The sequence below is a fragment of the Psammomys obesus genome, unplaced genomic scaffold, assembly GCF_907164565.1.
Source record: "Psammomys obesus unplaced genomic scaffold, mPsaObe1.curated_primary_1811, whole genome shotgun sequence".
In the NCBI taxonomy this organism is placed as follows: domain Eukaryota; kingdom Metazoa; phylum Chordata; class Mammalia; order Rodentia; family Muridae; genus Psammomys; species Psammomys obesus.
In genome coordinates this window covers 31,613,333-31,631,221 of record NW_026585797.1, presented here as the reverse complement: position 1 = coordinate 31,631,221, position 17,889 = coordinate 31,613,333, and the positions used below count along the sequence as shown (strand labels likewise).

The following is a 17,889-nucleotide window of genomic DNA, read 5'->3' as shown; positions in this document are numbered from 1 at the left end:
GCATGAGAAGCAACATCATTATACAGCTTTTCAAGATGGGCTGTCAAGTTGCTCATTCCATTTCAATTGAGGTTTTAAAGATGGGCAAATAATCAACACGGTTTGAAAAAATGCACAGTATACAAGGGATTGCATTTAATACTTTAAAATATGCCAAATAGTTTCTGGCCACACATCAAAAGAAAACACCTTTGTTTCAAAAACTATAATGCCTCCTACAACAAAGAGCAATGAAACATCATATTTATTTAGTGGTAACTTCCAATACTTATGTGGAATCCACCCTATAGAGATCATTACCTGATGCATGAGCATGGAAATGCCCACTGTTCTATTTGCCAATGCTTTTCCAGTAGACATCACAAGCTATTTGAAATATAGATGTATATCTGGCTTGTAAATACTTATTTGATAAAATGAGATAGAAAACCAAGAACCTCATCTCTGCAGTCCCTGACACTTTTGAGTTATGAGGCATTCCACGCCAGTGAATTTTTCCAGTTAACTGAACCTCACCTTTTTATTTATATCAGTTTTAAAAGCCAGTCTCTCTGCTCTTCTTGATTTAATGAGACATCCAGCGATCCCAGCTTGGTGACTCAGCATTGCCGTCCTGTTTAGATCCTAAGCCCCGATCAGCTGATGTAGTTTTCTCACCTGAATGGTCTGTATGATACTTACTGCTCATCTAAACCCCTTGGTGCCTCAGTTTCTATGTGTGTGGATGAGGAATCACTTCCCCAAATCATAAAATGGCTGGGATTAGATGCACGAGAGCTTTTAAAAGGGCAATAATAGTTACAATCATCTTTCTTTGCTGTACGATAGTTGTTCCCTCAGGAATAATAGAAGGGTTTTAGGCTTTTTTGTACACACACTAAATGTTCCAAAAACTGCTGAGCTTTTCTGTCTGTTTTCTATGGCCCTGATTATTCTTTCTGCTATTAGCTATCAGTTCATTACAATAAAGACTTCTCATGTGGCAGTGTATTTACTGGCTCTCCTTTGAGCTGCAGATTTCTTCTGTGAGCAGTTGTCTGTATGAGGGCCTGGGGAGAAGTCAATTGTCTCTTTTGTGTATCCATTATACTGAAGGGCAGACGGGAGCTTGTGACATTCTGAGCTCATGCCACAATTTAAACTCTTAATTCTGCAAGTATAAAAGACAATGAATTACTGTACTTATTGGTAGTAACAGTTTGAAATTTTCTAAGCTGAATAGCTATGCACACAGTTTTGTTTTGTTTTTTTTTTTTTTTTTTTGCTTGACTTGTGCTTGTGTGTAAAGGTATGTTTGTATGTGCACATGTGAATAGAGGTTAGACATGTAGGTGTACAGGTCAGTGGTCAAGGCTGGTGTCCAACTTCAAGTTTGTCCTCATCAACTTAGCTAAGTCAGTCCCCTACCCCCAACAGCATTCTATATTAAAGAATCAAGACTTACCTGGTAAATCTTTTCAGCTTTGGCAATCAAATGGTCTTACCATCTCATGTTTGTTTTCTTTTATAATTATAATAAAAAAAAAACATTAGTTCTGCTGGCAAAAACAAATCTGAGGCTGACTTGTTGAGAGCCTTTGGTTTTAAGTCCATGGACATGTTTCTGTAATGCCCCACCCTCTATTGCAAGTGCCAGGGGTCAAGCCCAAGTCCTGAGCATGCTCGGCAAGAGCTGTACCATTGAGCTCTACCCGTGAGTCTACAATAGCTGTTAACAGTCCCTACACAGCAGACCAAAAAAGAACTTACACAACAGAAATTAGGAAGTTTATGTGTCACTAATTCATAACTAGGTTTTGATTATAAAAATGGCTGTGAATGAAAGTCTCCACAGATACTTACTTATACGTGTGTACTTTGCCAACATAACTGTTTCCTCAAGACTGTTTGAATGTGGAGTTTCTGCATAGAGGACTTTAAGCAACTCATTTACTCAGTGTATTGGCAAAGTAAAAGAGTTCAGGCAATGTCAAAGCGCACAGGCAAAAGGTCTGAACTTTGCCAGTGCCTGAATGAAGTTAGCTTACTTGAAAGCATCTTAAAATGTCTCATTTAGATTACAAGGTCTCATGACATTTTCACCTATCCTATTTCATGACAACCCTGCATATGCTGTTAAGTGATTGGCAGCATATTCTATTAATATTCCACTTGGTGCAGCGAGACAATGCCCTGAATTAACAGCAACCATCCCCAGAACATCCAAATAACTTCTTCCAATTCAATGGAGTTTTTTTTTTTTTTTTGCTAGAAAAGCTTCAAAAATATCAAATTAAAGTATTTAGGAAGACATTACCTCTCTAGAGTGAATAAAAACCAAAGGAAATACAATTCTGCAGCCGCTCATGCACCCACTAAAAATGTTGTTTTGTTTTTTTGGAATGCTCTTTCAAACTATCACACACACCATTTCAACATAATTTATATTTTCTAAATTATAAACTTTCAAAGAGGAGCCTCTTTTACAACTCTGACCTTTTAAAAATGTCAATTCATTTACTTGGCAAATATTTATTGAGTGCCTAAGAGCTGCCTTGCAGGCTGCACGAGACATGAGGAATATAGAAGTAACCAGAACAGCTGTGGTCAGGGACTCCCAGCAACACAGAAAAAAGCCCAAGGAGAAGTATTTGTAGAATTTCATGATGCACAGGAAAGGATCAAAAACAGCCTCCATTTCTTCAAAAGCAAATGAAGATAAACACCGGGCATCTCTTGCAGTAACCAGGCAAATCCTCATCCTCGGTTTTACCACAGAAAGCTGCCAAATATGTCACAGACTTAAAGAACAATAACTCTATTAAAAATCACAGAAAAAGTTATCATTTAGATGTATCTAAAGGTCTCAAATTCAGTTTTGGACCAAGCTAACTTCTACCAATATGACTAATGCACAGAATACATCCACCTTTTCTGCTGCTCTCTCTGGTCAGCATCTTGAAGGCTATCCTTCATACAACTATCACCCCAGAACCTTAAAGTGCTTAAAACCCTGAAAGAACCTGGATTTTATCTCCAGCTCAAATGAAAGATAAAGAGGGAGAGGGATGGAGGGATGGGAGGATCAGAGGAATTTAGGAAGATAGGAAGAAAATCACTTTTTAAAGATCAAAAGTACAGAAACTTCACATCAACCCTATTGGATCAAGGTGAAGATACTTTTACAGAGGTCAGTGATTTTCATGTTAAACAACTGAATGCATGAGTGAATGACTCAGTACGGAGGCTGGAAGTTCCACCTACTATAAAACAGAATAAAATCAGGTCACTGTCATTCAGGCACTAAATTTAGTTATTCTAAGCCAGCCAGTTACTCTTGGGGAAAATTACTAAAAACCCTGAGGGAAAAAAAAAAAAGCTATTCATGACACATTAATGATGACAGAAACCTATGTCACGAACTCTTCTGGGTTTTTGAGAGGATTTTTGTTATCTGATTTATTTGCTAACTGGCATTTTCCCAAATGTAAATAAAACCTCTAATAGTTTATTTTATTAACAGATTGTTGTTCCTTAGATTTTAGCATATTTATGCAATATCCTAGACAAGAAATGATTTTCTTAATTCTTGGTTTAGTAAATGGGTACATGGTTTCCTCTACAATGGCGATAGCTAAATTCTGATAAATATTTTCTCAGCTCTTTTTTTGGAAAATACATATGGTAATTGAACACAGGGAGTTTTGCTGTATTGAGTCAGTGGCCCTCAACATGTGGTCCTAAGGAAGGCAGCACTAGCATTACTCGGAACATAGGAACACATCAATGTCATACTCATATCAACAGGTGTACAAGTTGTGAGAATACACATGAAGATTACAAATCCCTGCTTTAACAAGCCAGCGCCACATGTTCCCCCCTTTCTGTCATTTTGAGCTGTGCAGTTCACCTGTGTCTCTTCCTGAGGTAAAATGAGAGAAAAACAATTCTTTCCTGTACTACGTTTTTGTACCCACTACTCCTCTCTCGACACCTCTACCTCTTCTCTTGGATGGTGATAGAGACCAGCTGGAGGGCTGCGCAGTCTGCGCACTTCGGCGTTCCACCAAGCGTGGCAAATCCACAGGCTGGAAACCACACCTTAATAGAGCTTGTCCAGCATATTACTACCAGTCTGCCTCTGCAGCTACAGAGCAATAGTATTAACGATCCTTAAGTTTAGCAAATAGCACAAGAGGAGGGAGCCAAGTGATGCTGAATTTGTAGCTCAGCCACAGGCTGTTGTATTTAAGGCAAATGGGACAGCTACTTCCTAAACGAATGGCACGTCACCATCCTGAAATCTCAGGTTTTATGTGGTGGCCATTGAGGTTCAGGCATTTATTTTATTGTTAAGTTATGTCTCTAAATCACTTCATTGCATTAGAATGAAAAGATATGGTCAGATCTGTGAGGCCAAGAAGGAAAACCCTTCTTCGGAAAACCCTTCTTTATCCCACAATGTGAATCTAATTATTGGTTTGCAACACAGCATTTATTCGTCTTTTTCTCACTTCTGGCGGACTATGCTGCGAATCAGCATATAATAGTCTCTGGTTTTAAAAGGCTATTTGCATGTAAAGTAGCTATTTTATCTATTTGTGACAATTCACAGGTAAAAAGAATTCTATTATAGCATAGTACTAGTCATACAAGTTTAAAATATTTTTTAAATAAAACCATTTCCATAAGAGCTATGACAACATTGTAGATTAAGAACAATGTAATTAGGAAACATTTATAAAAGCAGACATAACTTCCATCAATAATGTATTTAGATACATCTATACAATGCATAATAGCAGAATCAGGGTCATGAATATCTCCTCAAATATTATGTGCCACGCTGGGGACCTTCCAGATCTTCCCTTTCAGTCATTCTGAGATGCACAATTCACTCATGTCTTTCACTGCCCCATGATACTGTCAATAACAGAAAATTAAATTTCTTCATTTTAATTATATTTTGGTATCCATTACTCATCTCTCAATATCTTTTTGTTTTCCCCGTAGTAAGCTCTAGTGACCTTCATGTTACTTTATATTTCTTTGTGATCAATTTATACCATAAATACAAAACAAAACATCCCAACTTTGAAAGTCGGACAAAGACCATAGTGTTGAATGTCCACAGACAAGAAAGAGGAAGGACAAATAAGCAAATAAAAACATGCTCTCCAGATCATCAGAAAGACGAAAATTAAAACAACCAACTGAGATACCAATGCATACTGATTAGAGTGGCCTGAATCTATAGCAATGATCACACTGACTACTTGGCTTTCAACCTGTCTTCTTTGTTATTGGGCCTCTAAATGGCACAGCTACTTTCGGAGTTGGTTTGGTAATGGCTTATAAAATCAAACATAATCTTAGCAAACAATCTTGGCTGTCATCCTCTTTAGCATTTACCTCCAGGAGCTGAAAATTTACAGCCACTGAAATTTACACACAAATGTTTATAAGATGTATTTTTATGACATACATAGTATTGACACGTTATATTTGGATTAAGTTTCATATCTGAAATATAATATGATTTATATACATCAAATTAGCTAAACACATAAATCTGATTTATATGCATAAATTAATTAAACATTCTCAGACAGACAGACATAGAGCCAAAATCAATACCAGATGTCAATGCCTTTCTCCCAATCACAGTTTCTTCTTATCTTCAGAATTCATGTTCTGGCATTTATTGTCTTTATATAAAGTTTTACCAGCTAATCCTACCTAGTAGGCAGATTATTAGACATTGTCACACTCAACAAACAAGCAAACAAACAAACACATAACTTTTAATCTCCTTTTAAACCACTGCTCCTTGTTTACCTATTCTTTTACTTACAGTTCATCTGGAAAGGATCATTTGAATTACAAGAAACACAACCCATGTTATCCTGGTTGCACATGCACAGTAGAAGATGACCTACTATGCAGGGAAGGTAAACTTGTACAACCACTTTGGAAATCAATCTGTTGCTTTCTTAGACAATTAGGAATAGTGCTTCCTCAAGATCCAGTTATACAACTCCTAGGCATATGTCCAAAATATGCTCAAGTATACAACAAGGACATTTGCTCAACCATGTTCATAGCCACTTTATTTGTTATAGGCAGAATCTGAAAATAACCCAGATGTCCCTCCATTGAAGAATGGGTACAGAAATTGTGGTACAGTTACATAATGGAATACTACTCAGCAATTAAAAACAAGGAAATCATGAAATTTGCAGGCAAATACTGGGAACTAGAAAAGATCATCCTGAGTGAGGTATCCAAGAAGCAGAAAGACACACATGGTATATACCCACTTATAAGTGGACATTAGACATATAATATAAGATAATCGTACCAAAATCTGTACACCTAAAGAAGCTAAGCAAGAAGGAAGACGCTGGGTGAGATGATCAATGCTTACTCAGAAAGGCAAATGGGACTGACATCAGAAGAGGAGAAAACAGGGAACAGGATAGGAGCCTACCACAGAGGGCCTCTGAAAGAGTCTACCCAGTGGGTATCAAAGCACACAATGAGGCTCACAGCTAAACTTTGGGCAGAATACAGGGAGTCTTATGAAAGAACGGGGAGATAGAAAGACCTGGAGGGGACAGGAGTTCCACAAGGAGAACAACAGAACCAAATCTGGGCCCAGGTGTCTTTTCTGAGACTGATACTCCAACTAAGGACCATGCATGGAGATAAGGTAGAAACCCTGCAGAGATGTAGCCCATGGCAGCTCAGTGTCAAAGTGGGCTTCCTAGTAAGGGGAACAGGATCTGTCTCTAACATGAACTCAGTGGCTGGCTCTTTGATCACCTCCCTCTGACAGAGTGAGCAGCCTTACCAGGCCATAGAAGAAGACAATGCAGCCAGTCCTGATGAGACCTGATAGGCTAGGGTCAGATGGAAGGGGAGGAGGACCTCCCTTATCAGTGGACTTGGGGAGGGGCATGGGAAGAGAAGAGGGAGGGAGGGTGGGATGGGAAAGGAATGAGGGAGGGGGCTACAGCTGGGATACAAAGTGAAAAAACTGTAGTTAATATAAGAAAAAAAGAAGATGACCAATCAAAGACTGACCTAGTAACAAGACGATCAGAAGGCATCTTAGTGGTTGATTGTCTTTTGAAGACATCAGTAGCTATTCATCATGCGTTATAAAAATGAGTAAGTTCTTACTTTCATGGTTCACATTCACTAATTCAATTTAAAGAGACTTAATGTGTTTCATCTACTACATATCTAGATTGTAAGGAATCCCAAATCCTTATCTCTGGCCTCTTCCAGTTGAGCTCTGAGTCTTTTGACACAACTCTAGTTCTTCTCCATTGGCTGTTCTGCTACCTGGCTTGTGGAGCTCTTTTACAACAAACTGTACATTTTTAGTTTCAGTCATTGCTCCAAGAGATGCTGGTTAATATGAATGCAAATTCAAACAAGAATCTGCATGTTAGGGAATTCTTATACCCTCAGTTTACCATCTTTTCTAGTTTTTTTTTCTTTTTTGGAAGACAAGTACACACAAATGTATATGCATACATACGTGTACAACTTTAGATAAAATACCTCATACATTCATAATCAAATTTTCACTTATATTCAGAAGTATGTTAATATCTTTACCATACTATTTGTCCACTGAAAGTGAATATCTTGGTGCATTTAGTATATTCACACTAAATTGAGCCACCAAAATTAGTCTTAGAGAAGAATCATTGTTATTTATGAGAATTCACTCCTTAGTTACAATCAACCATCCCAGCCTATACAATCGCTGCTCTACAGCCTGTCACTATCAATAGACCCTATTTAGGAATCTATGACTCACAAAGAAATTCGATGACACACAAACAGACACACACACACACACACACACACACACATGTACACACATACACAAACACACACACACACACACACACACACGTATGCACTCACAAGCAGGCATGTGCTGGTTAATTAAAGCATATCTTTGGTAGGAACACCTGAAAGACGAGTTGAAAGAAGAATCGCTACATGTTTATAACACTCTCTACACCAAAAAGTCAGTTTTACCGGGTATAAAATTCCTGGTTTCACAACTACTAGAGTTCCCTTTCAGTTGGTAATTACAAATGGGAAATGTGTTTGTAATGGAATGCAATCTGCACTAATAATTGTAGTTATGATAAGAAAGAAGTCTTAACAACTGGCATGACAATCAATTCATGATTTTTTTTTTCCTTCAAGTATTTTGTTTGTGTTTTGTTTTGCTTTGTTTTTTCAGCTCCCTTTTGTTAACTAGCCAGGTTCTTTGAATGGTCAACTTTTTACTTTTTCATTTCCCAAGTATATGTTTATAGCAGCAAAATAGGTTATAAAGTTTTAAGTACAGGAAGAATATTTCTCCTACCATATCCATAATAACATCATAAGAACTTGAAAATCACTGTTATCACAGTTTTGGAGGAACATATTTAAGATGGTACTTACAGAACAATGATTTCCTCTTCCATTATTTTACATCAGTGAAAAAGATCTTACTGTGAATAAAAGCTTTGCTTTAGGGGACACAGTAAGTCAGTAAACCAACAGGACCTGGGGAACCAGGCTCTAGACCTAGATGCTCATCCCATTCAAATGAGATGGTCTTCGTTCATTAGGTGGTTGATCCCATATAATGTATATTTTAAGAAGCCCTCTAATTACAAATGTTTTATCTATAGGCAAAACTTTGGCAATTTCCTTTAGAAATACAATTAGACGTAGAAAAAGCTTTAGATCATTCTTTTTAAAAATTTAATATAATTTATATATTTATTTATTACAATTTATTTACTTTGTATCCCAGCTGCAGGCCCCTCCCTTGTCTCCTCTCAGTCCCACTCACCTCCCTCTTCTTCCCCTATGCCCTTTCTCTAGTCCCTTGATAGGGGAGGACCTCTTCCTCTTCTATGCGACCCTTGGTTATCAGGTCTCATCAAGGCTGGTTGCATTATATTCCTCTGTGGCCTCACAAGACTGCACCCCCCCCAGGGGAGGTGATCAAAGAGCAGGCCACTTTGTTCATGTTAGAGGCTGTACTCCCTACTAGGAAACTCATTGGAATAAGAGCAGCCAATGTGCTTCCTTTGAACAGGGGGTTTAGGTCCTCTCCATGCATAGTCCTTGGTTGGAGTATCAGTCTCTGTGGGACCCCCTGAGCCCAGGTATTTTGGCTCTGTTGGTCACCTTGTGGAGTTCCTGTCCCTTCCAGGTCTTTCTATCTCCCTCTTCTTCCATATGGATGCTGATACTCTTGCCCAAAGTTTGGCTATGAGTCTCAGTATCTCTTTCAATATCTTGGTGGGTAGTCTTTCAAACGTCCTCTGTGGAAGGCTCCTGTTATGTTCCTTGTCTTCTCCTATTTCCGATGTCTATCCTGTTTGCCCTTCTGAATGAGGATTAAGCATCTTCCCTAGGGTCCTCCTTGTTGTTTAGCTTCTTTAGGACTATAGATTTTAGTATGCTTATCCTATATTTTATGGCTAATATCTACTTATAAGTGAGTATATATCATATGTGTCTTTCTGCTTCTGGGACACCTCACTCAGAATGATCTTTTCTAGATCCCACCATTTGCCTGCAAATTTCATGATTTCTTTGTTTTTAATTGCTGAGTAGTATTCCATTGTGTAAATGTACCACACTTTCTGTATAATTCTTCCATTGAGGGAAATCTAGGTTTAGAATATGAACAGGACAGGCTCTAAGATCAACAATTAATAAATGGGACCTCATAAAACTGAAACGCTTCTGTAAAGCAAAGGACAGGAGACTGTCATCAGAACAAAATGACAGCTTACAGACTTGGAAAAAATCTTCACCATCCCGACATCTGACAGAGGGCTAATATTCAGAATATATTAAGAAATGAAGAAGTTAAACAGCAGACATCAGAGTGGCTAAGATAAAAAACAAAGGGGTGGTGGATGCTGGAAAGGATGTGGAGAAAGGTGAACCCTCCAACATTGCTGTTGGGCGTGAAACCTTGTACAACCACTTTGGAAATCAATCTAGTGCTTTCTCTGAAAATTAGGACTAGTGCTACCTCAAGACCCAGTTATACCAGTCTTAGGCATATACCGAAAAGATGTCCCACCATTCAATAAGGACATTTTCTCAACTATGTTCATAGCAGCTTTATTTGTAATAGCCAGAATCTGGAAACAACCCAGATCATTTTTTAAAAGTCTATTTCAAATACAAACTCTCAAGTGGTTAATATCCTATAGCACAGTGGGGGAAGCATAGTGAAAGACAATGATGCTGCCCTTTTTAAAGTCAGTTTTGTAGATTCCCTAAAACACATCTAAATATTTCAAAAATAACAAAAAAAATCCAATGTCTTTATACCTATAGTCAGGCTCTACCAATTCACACTCAAGTCTTATAGTTAGAAATTCGCTTTGCATTTAAAAAATAAATCTTACAGGCTTGAAAAAAAACTTTCTAATTACCTTGAGTTTCCATTGCGAAGCAAGTCTAGGTTTTGATTTGTGAAGCCTCACCAGTTTCTGGTAGCCTGTGTCTTCTCCTTTCACAGGCACCTCCTTTATCTCTCCGGCCAGGCTTCTTTTTCTCCCTGGCTTATTACTGAACAGCTTTTCTCCCACTGTCTTCCTCCTCAAGCAAGCATGCATTACTTTTTAAGTTTCTTAAAGGAATATTTGCTGCTTGTAGCAAAAGGAAAAAGGCTCACCATTATGTCTTTCCTAACTCTCCCCTTCCAATTAGATTCTGCAAGGAAAGACAAAGCTGCAGATGACCCCAGATGCCTCAGTTTACCCCAAATTCTTCTACAGTAGCAATGAATAATGACTTTGATATTATTGGAGTCTAAGCCCTCTTCATAAATAATTCTACTCTTTAAACTTTTAAGTAGATAATGGAAAATGCAAAGAGATGTCAATGCCATACTAAGAATATAATGTGCACCACACCTTACATCATATCTGGGGTTGGCACATGCTCATACACTATGCACGTGAAACAGGGGAGTCATGTGACCATGCCACCTCTGTCTTTTTAAGCTGCTTTTCTTTTTTCTTTTTTTATTTAATAAAGTTTTTTTTTTTTTTTTTTTTTTTCCAAATGCACAGCTGATTGAACCTGTTCATCCATCTCCACTAGCAGCTGGGGCATCTTCACCCTTTGTTTCTGGTGTAAATTACTTGAGTTTTGTGCTCTGAAATCAGCTTGAGAAGTCCTTTACTAAGTAGCTCCTGAAGGGCTGCCCTGGCCAAAGAATGCTGAATCTTCTGTCTCTCAGAGATCCAGTTAGAGTAATAAGCTTATAGTTGGGGTCTTCCTTACATAGTTTGTCATATGTGGCTTTGTCAAACAGGACTAGATTTTTGAGCTTGTCCTGAAATTTACCTTTGGACCACTTCTTTTTGGCCTTGCCACCAGACTTATTTACTGGGTCTTTGTCTTTTTTGGCTGACTTTCCAGCATCCTTCTTCTTGTTGTCATCCTTGGAAGGCATGGTGAATCTCAGAGAGTGGTGACGACCCCTGTAGCCTTACTAAGATGTTGGAATAAAAGGTCAAGCTGCTTTTCTTAATGCAAAGCTTAAGTAATTTGATCTGAGATTGGTCAAGGAGTCATGACTAGTCTGTTTGCTTAAGCTTTGTATCTGTTTTCATGTGAGCTGAGGATAATATTAGCAGCTACTAGACATTGTTATAGATAAATAACCTCCTGAAATGGAAACCTATAAAGTGGCCATAAGGAAAGAAATTCAATCATTGTTAAGTAAAGTCCTTTTTTTTTTTTTTTATGGAAATCTTATATCAGAAAGGGGGGAAAGGGTGACTTTCAAGACCTTGTGGTTTATATCAGAAAAAGCTTTTTTCTTTTATTAATTTATTAATTAAGGCAATTTACAACCTGATCGCAGCACCTTCCTTTTCTCCCCTCCTGGTCCCACCCTTACATTCCCCTTTCTCTATTCCCCCTTCCCTTTCTCCTTAGAGAAGGGAAGGCTCCCATGACTGCCAACCTGCCCTGGCTCATCCAGTTGTGCAGGATTAAGTGTATTCTCTCCCACTGAGGCCAGAGAAGGGAACTCCAACTGTTAGGGGACCCACATGAAGAACAAGCTGCATATCTGTTACATATGTGGAGGGTTTAAAAAGTGAAATCGTAGAAAAGGAGAGGACAACGGAATCCTCAGTAAAACTGAAGTCAAAGTTTATGATTGAGTTTTCCCCCTCCAAGTCTGCTGTGATTTCTACTATTTCAATGTCCATAAGATTATTACAGCTTCACTATAATCATTCAGATATAGAAAATAAAGATGTGGGGGAAGATCACAGAAACACAGAAGTTAGTAGTGCTAACAGTTTAGCCTGGCATCCTGTGCATTCTCTTCTCTTCCATACTGAAATCATACTATACATGGAGTTTCATGCCTTGCTTTGTTTAGCACATCAATATTTGCCATGCCTTAGAGTAAATTACCAAGTATATATTTTAAGGGTTGCTTAGCATTCCCTGATCTGCTTGCTCTTCCTTTCTTTTTCTACTGAATACTTTGGATGCTTTTCTATTTAAGTGTGTGTGTACGTGCAGGTAAGCACACACACACACACACACACACACACACACACACAAACACACACTGGTTAACTGCTTGACATCTTGAGTATTTACAATGAAAGCTATTCCTCAGTGTTGAATAGCTAAACCTAAGTAAATACTTTTACCAAGGATGTCGATAGTTTAGAATAGTGGTTCTCAACCTCCCTAATGCTGCGATGCTTTAAAACCACATGTTATGGTAACCCTGGGCTCTCGAATTATTTTTGTTGTTACTTCATAACTGTAATTTTTCTATTGTTATGAATCACAGTGTAAATATCTGTGTTTTCTGATGTTCTTACGTGACCACTGTGAAAGGGTCATTTGATCCTCATGGGGCTGTGACCCACAGGTTAAGAACCACTAGTTTAGAAAAACGTAGCAAATTCTATTCTTCCCAGATATGACTGACAGTAAGTCTGCTCTGCTCTTGCCAAACTTGGTGATTACCATATTTAATTTCCCTACCGTATTATTTTAAACAATATGTTGTTCTTTGAAAGTACATAGTTTTATTTTTGTTAAATCAGTAATAATAAAAGGTAGGAGGGATGACAGTCTAAAGAGTTGAGTTTTATTTTAAATATCTGTAAAGTAGGTATGTAATTATGATGCTGAATCTATCCAATGGATAGATAGAGCAATGGATGGATAAATAAAAACAGTGGGAAGTTCAACAAGAGGAAGTGGACGGAACCCGGAAGTGTGGGACTGACCACTCATCCTAGTGCTTACCAAGCCACTGTCTGAGAAATCCCACCCCTGGGTGCACATCTGTGAGAACCATCAGGAGACGCCAAATCGGAGTGTCTACTTAGCTTGACCACAGGCACACCGGTTTGAAACTTCTCTTTCCAGTACACAAACAGCATACTGCATTAAATGTTGATTGTAAATCTTTCAAGCTAAAAGGAGCAGACATTAGGTCATTTTTTTTTTTGGCAGTTACTTTTCTAAAATGACACTAAATATGAATTTTCCTTTCTCGCTTTTTCTTGGTGAAAATAATACGAAAAGCAAATAGGTAACTGGACTCCACATTTTTATTCATAGTCTGGAGATATTTTTGAAGGTGCTGTCAACATATGGTAGACTTACAAGCTATTTTTAAATGCTTTCTGGAACTCTTTAATTACGTAAAAGCATTCTGCTTGTATTTATGTCTGTTGATAGAGGCAAACTATTTTATTTTCATCTGAAATGCAAAAGTACTACTACTTCCCCCTTCATATTCTTTTTACAGAATATACAACCCAAACACTGATATAATTCTAAAGTGTTTATGTCCATATCATATCATTTATTGCTCACAACTATTTTCATTCTCAATATGCCCTACTTATGAAGAAAAGGTTGAATGTATACTTTAATTTTGACAGTGTAGATATAATTTTTGCTGACATTTTGAATTGTACTTGATCCTAATTCACAGAAAAAAGGCAGCTGCAAAGCTAAAATCATATTTACATACTAAAATCACATTTACATATTGAAATCACATTTACATACTGAAATCACAATTACATATTGTAAGCTTTTTGCTACATGTACTTACTGAACAATGAAAGCACTTTACTCTCGTGAAGAAGGGGGTGAAGAACAAAAACACTGAGATGGAAAATGAGAATCTTCACAGATTGGTGAAAAATCAAAAAAAGACCTCTATCTCTGTTTTGAAACAGGCTAAAGTAACATCAACAAATAATTTCAGATGCAACTTAAATAAAAAGTATGCACACTGAATCAAATAAGTTAGCACTCTACCTCTTAAGTGTTTTGACTATGCCATGGTTTAGTTTTCATAGCTTACTTCTTTGTTGATGAGAAACTGGATTTGATTGGCTCTGGATTTCTGCTCTCTTATAGAAGGTTTATGAGTTAGTAAAGAAAACTTGTGGCATCAAACGCAGCCAGCACTGGTTTTGGTCATGATTCATGCTCAAGGCTTTGAGCTTCAGAGTTGATCTAATCCCAGGTCACTGTCATTATATGGATACGAAATAAGTTTCAGTGCATCTACAACCCAGGGGTTATATGATTTCCTAGTACTTACACTGTAAATAAGGTGCATGTGCTATGTGAGTGTGGGTACAGACGTGCAAGCATGTGCACACACACACACACACTCAACACACATACATATGTGCTCACAAATGCGCACACACACACACACACACACACACACACACACACACACACACACACTTACCTCACAATACATAGACTTATTGCCACCATTATGACTACCTTCCTTTCTCCTATTCTTCAGCCCATATTTTGAAAAAAAAATCATCTTTTAAACTCAGGACTCTGTGTGCCTCTGTTTAGAGAGTGATATCCTCCAAATCTCCCAAGGCCAGATCCATGTCATTCAGGCTGTGACTCTAGTTTCACCTCAGGTTGAAGTTCATCACCTCCCTGATTCACCCCTCATCCCTCTTCATCACATAGTTCTATGGTATTTTCTTCATAGCACATACCAGTCTCTAAATTTATCATGTGAATATATTTAATATTTATTGTTTGTACTTCCATAAAAATTTCATGAAAGCAAGGACTCTGGCTAATTTGTTCATTGCTGAATCATCCCGAGTCTAGGTCACAGCCTGGTATACAGCAGATACAATAAACACGTACATATTTGCTAACTAATAAGTCAAAAAGGCATAATCAGGCTAATTACAGGATCTGATCAGATAAAGTCAACCACATTTAACTCTTTAGGCTTCAACTTGAGTTTTATAGCCTAGGCTGGGTGTGAGATGGAAAACCAAAAAACTCAACACAAGTTTTGGAGTGGCTGTGTGAAATGATCAGGAAGGCTAGACAGTGTGCTTTCTATCTGACTGGAAGAAGCACATGAGAGAAAATTAAAGAGATGAAATCGTTTATGATTCATCTTTGGTGATCGGGATTGAATCCAGGGTATCACACACCTGAGTATACCCTGTACTGCTGGGTTACACTTGGTGTCCCTAAAGAGATCACTGTTTAATAACTGCAATGCCAAGTTGCAACCAAATATTAGAACACAGAAATCTGGCAGCAGGTTCGCAGCAGCCTTGACTCTAAGAGTACACACCAATCTGGCAATATAAGGTTAATCAAGCAAAAATATGAGTCTAAGTAGTACATGGGCAGCCAATGAGACAGAGTCTTCTGCTTTTCCTTTCTAGCGAATGGCAAGAATAAAAACCAAACACATTGAGAGTGGGAAGCTGTAGAAAATGTGCATGCTTTCCTACGCTTGCCCATTAGAGCTCTGGGTGGGACCCTAGAGTCAGTCTCTAACTGTGCTATTTTAGAAGAGCAGGGTACTTCAAGTTAAGATAAACACAACTTCTTATGTTTCAAACTAAACATTTCCCTCCACACTTATGTTTACTTTGGTATCATTGCAAATTAATTTTCAGCTAAATTGTAAGAGCAGAACTGTTTGGCTTACTCTGATATAGCAGCAAGCCTCTCACAGAAACATATCACAATGTACCAGACATGGATTCAGTTAATAAGATGATTAACCCTAAGGTCTGCCGATGATCCATATTCCAAAATGTTTTGAAACTAATTAAAAACACACGAACTAGGAATGTGCCATAAAATTATAAGATGTTTTGCAAACAAAACATTTAGAAGACATACTTAAAAGGAAACTAATTCCCAAATAAAAAGATTTTAACCAAAGCAAAATTTTGTAGATATTTTTTATCAGTTAGGTAAGGCTGAATTTGTAGAGGATAACCAAAACAAATTGGCATCACCACCACATTTTATAGAATCGTCCATGTAGGTAAAATTCCAGTAGTAACAATTTGAAATAAAGAAACCTGGATCAGCATGCTTGTATTAAATCCAGCTCATTAGCAGATATGCATTTTGCCTACCTTCCTCTGCCAACTCTAATCATCTGTACTAACTTTGTAAGGCCCCAGTATCATGAATGCTTGTCCAATAGCCATTTATTTAAGTTTTATTCTGCATGACTATTTTCCATGCTTTTGTTTCAGTGGTAACTTTGATCAAAATATATTTCCAACAGATTTATAAATTGTATGTAAACAGCACTTATAGCTGAGAAAATTTCAATCTGTAGTTATTTGGTAATAATAATAACAAAATAGAAATAGATAACATTTTTTCAATTAAATATATTTCATAATCAGCCATGCAGATAGATTCTGATAGAAATCTCCTTTAAATAAATGGTCTCATGTTTCTGTCTTGAATTTTGAATTACTGAAACTGTCCCTTTTTTCTCTTCTTTTCTTTTCTGTCTTCTAATTCACACATCTTACCTTCTAACCTAGGCATATATACCTCCCATCACCTAAAATGATCCCAATCTTCGTAGGCTACTTCAGGCCAGTGAAATAGTCCATTTTTAAATAACGACTAACTAAGATCTCTACGCATCTTGTCCTTCATAGTCTATAATTATGATAAACTGTCAATGCCTAAAAAATTTACCCAAAAATCAACCGAAATTGCCTTTTTCATGCTTGTTTCTGAAGTACTGAGCAGTGCTTGAGAAAGAGGCTACTCTATCTAGATAGCACTCAGAAACACTTCTATGCTTCTGTCACCAGAAGAGCCACCTCACCTCACATGTTCACCTCAAACATCCATCTCCTCCTCCATGAGCCTCAGGAGATAGCTTTGTCAGGTAATTCTTTGAACGGTAAACAGGGCCCTCAAGGCAATAATTACATAATAACTTTACCACTAAATCTGTCCTTTTTCTCCTCTACTTTCCTACACTGCAGACGAAGAGGGCCCTTTCCCCAGGACATCTGTCCTCTGGAGCCCACATTCCATTTCTCCTTAAAGAATAAATCTTCTTTAGGACTACAGATTTTAGTATGTTTATCTGGAGGACCCTAGGCACGATGCTTACTCCTCATTCTGAAGGGCACACAGAATAGGCATTGGAAGTAGGGAAAGACAAGGAACACAACAGGAGCCTTCCACAGAGGACCTCTGAAAGACTCTACCCACCAAGATATTGAAGGAGATACTGAGACTCATAGTCAAACTTTGGGCAGAGTACCTTGTGGAAGAAGAGGGAGATAGAAAGACCTAGAGGGGACAGAAACTCCATAAGGAGAACAACAGAACCAAAATACCTGGGCCCAGGGGTTCCTGCAGAGACCGATACTCCTATCAAGGATGATGCTTGGAGAGGACCTAACCTCCTGCTCAGATGAAGCCCATAGGCTGCTCAGTTTCCAAGTGGGTTCCCTAGTAAGGGGCACAGGGGCTGCTCTGACATGAACTTAGTGGCCAGTTCTTTGATCACTGGGG

General features: G+C 38.0%; 1 protein-coding gene and 1 pseudogene across 3 annotated transcripts in view; both read right to left on the bottom strand.

Moving 5' to 3' along the window:
• Positions 1-17,889, bottom strand: part of Man1a1 (mannosidase alpha class 1A member 1) — a 195,641-nt gene that overhangs the window by 99,902 nt on the left and 77,850 nt on the right. The window lies entirely within an intron of this gene.
• Positions 11,120-11,694, bottom strand: LOC129670662 (40S ribosomal protein S25-like; annotated as a pseudogene).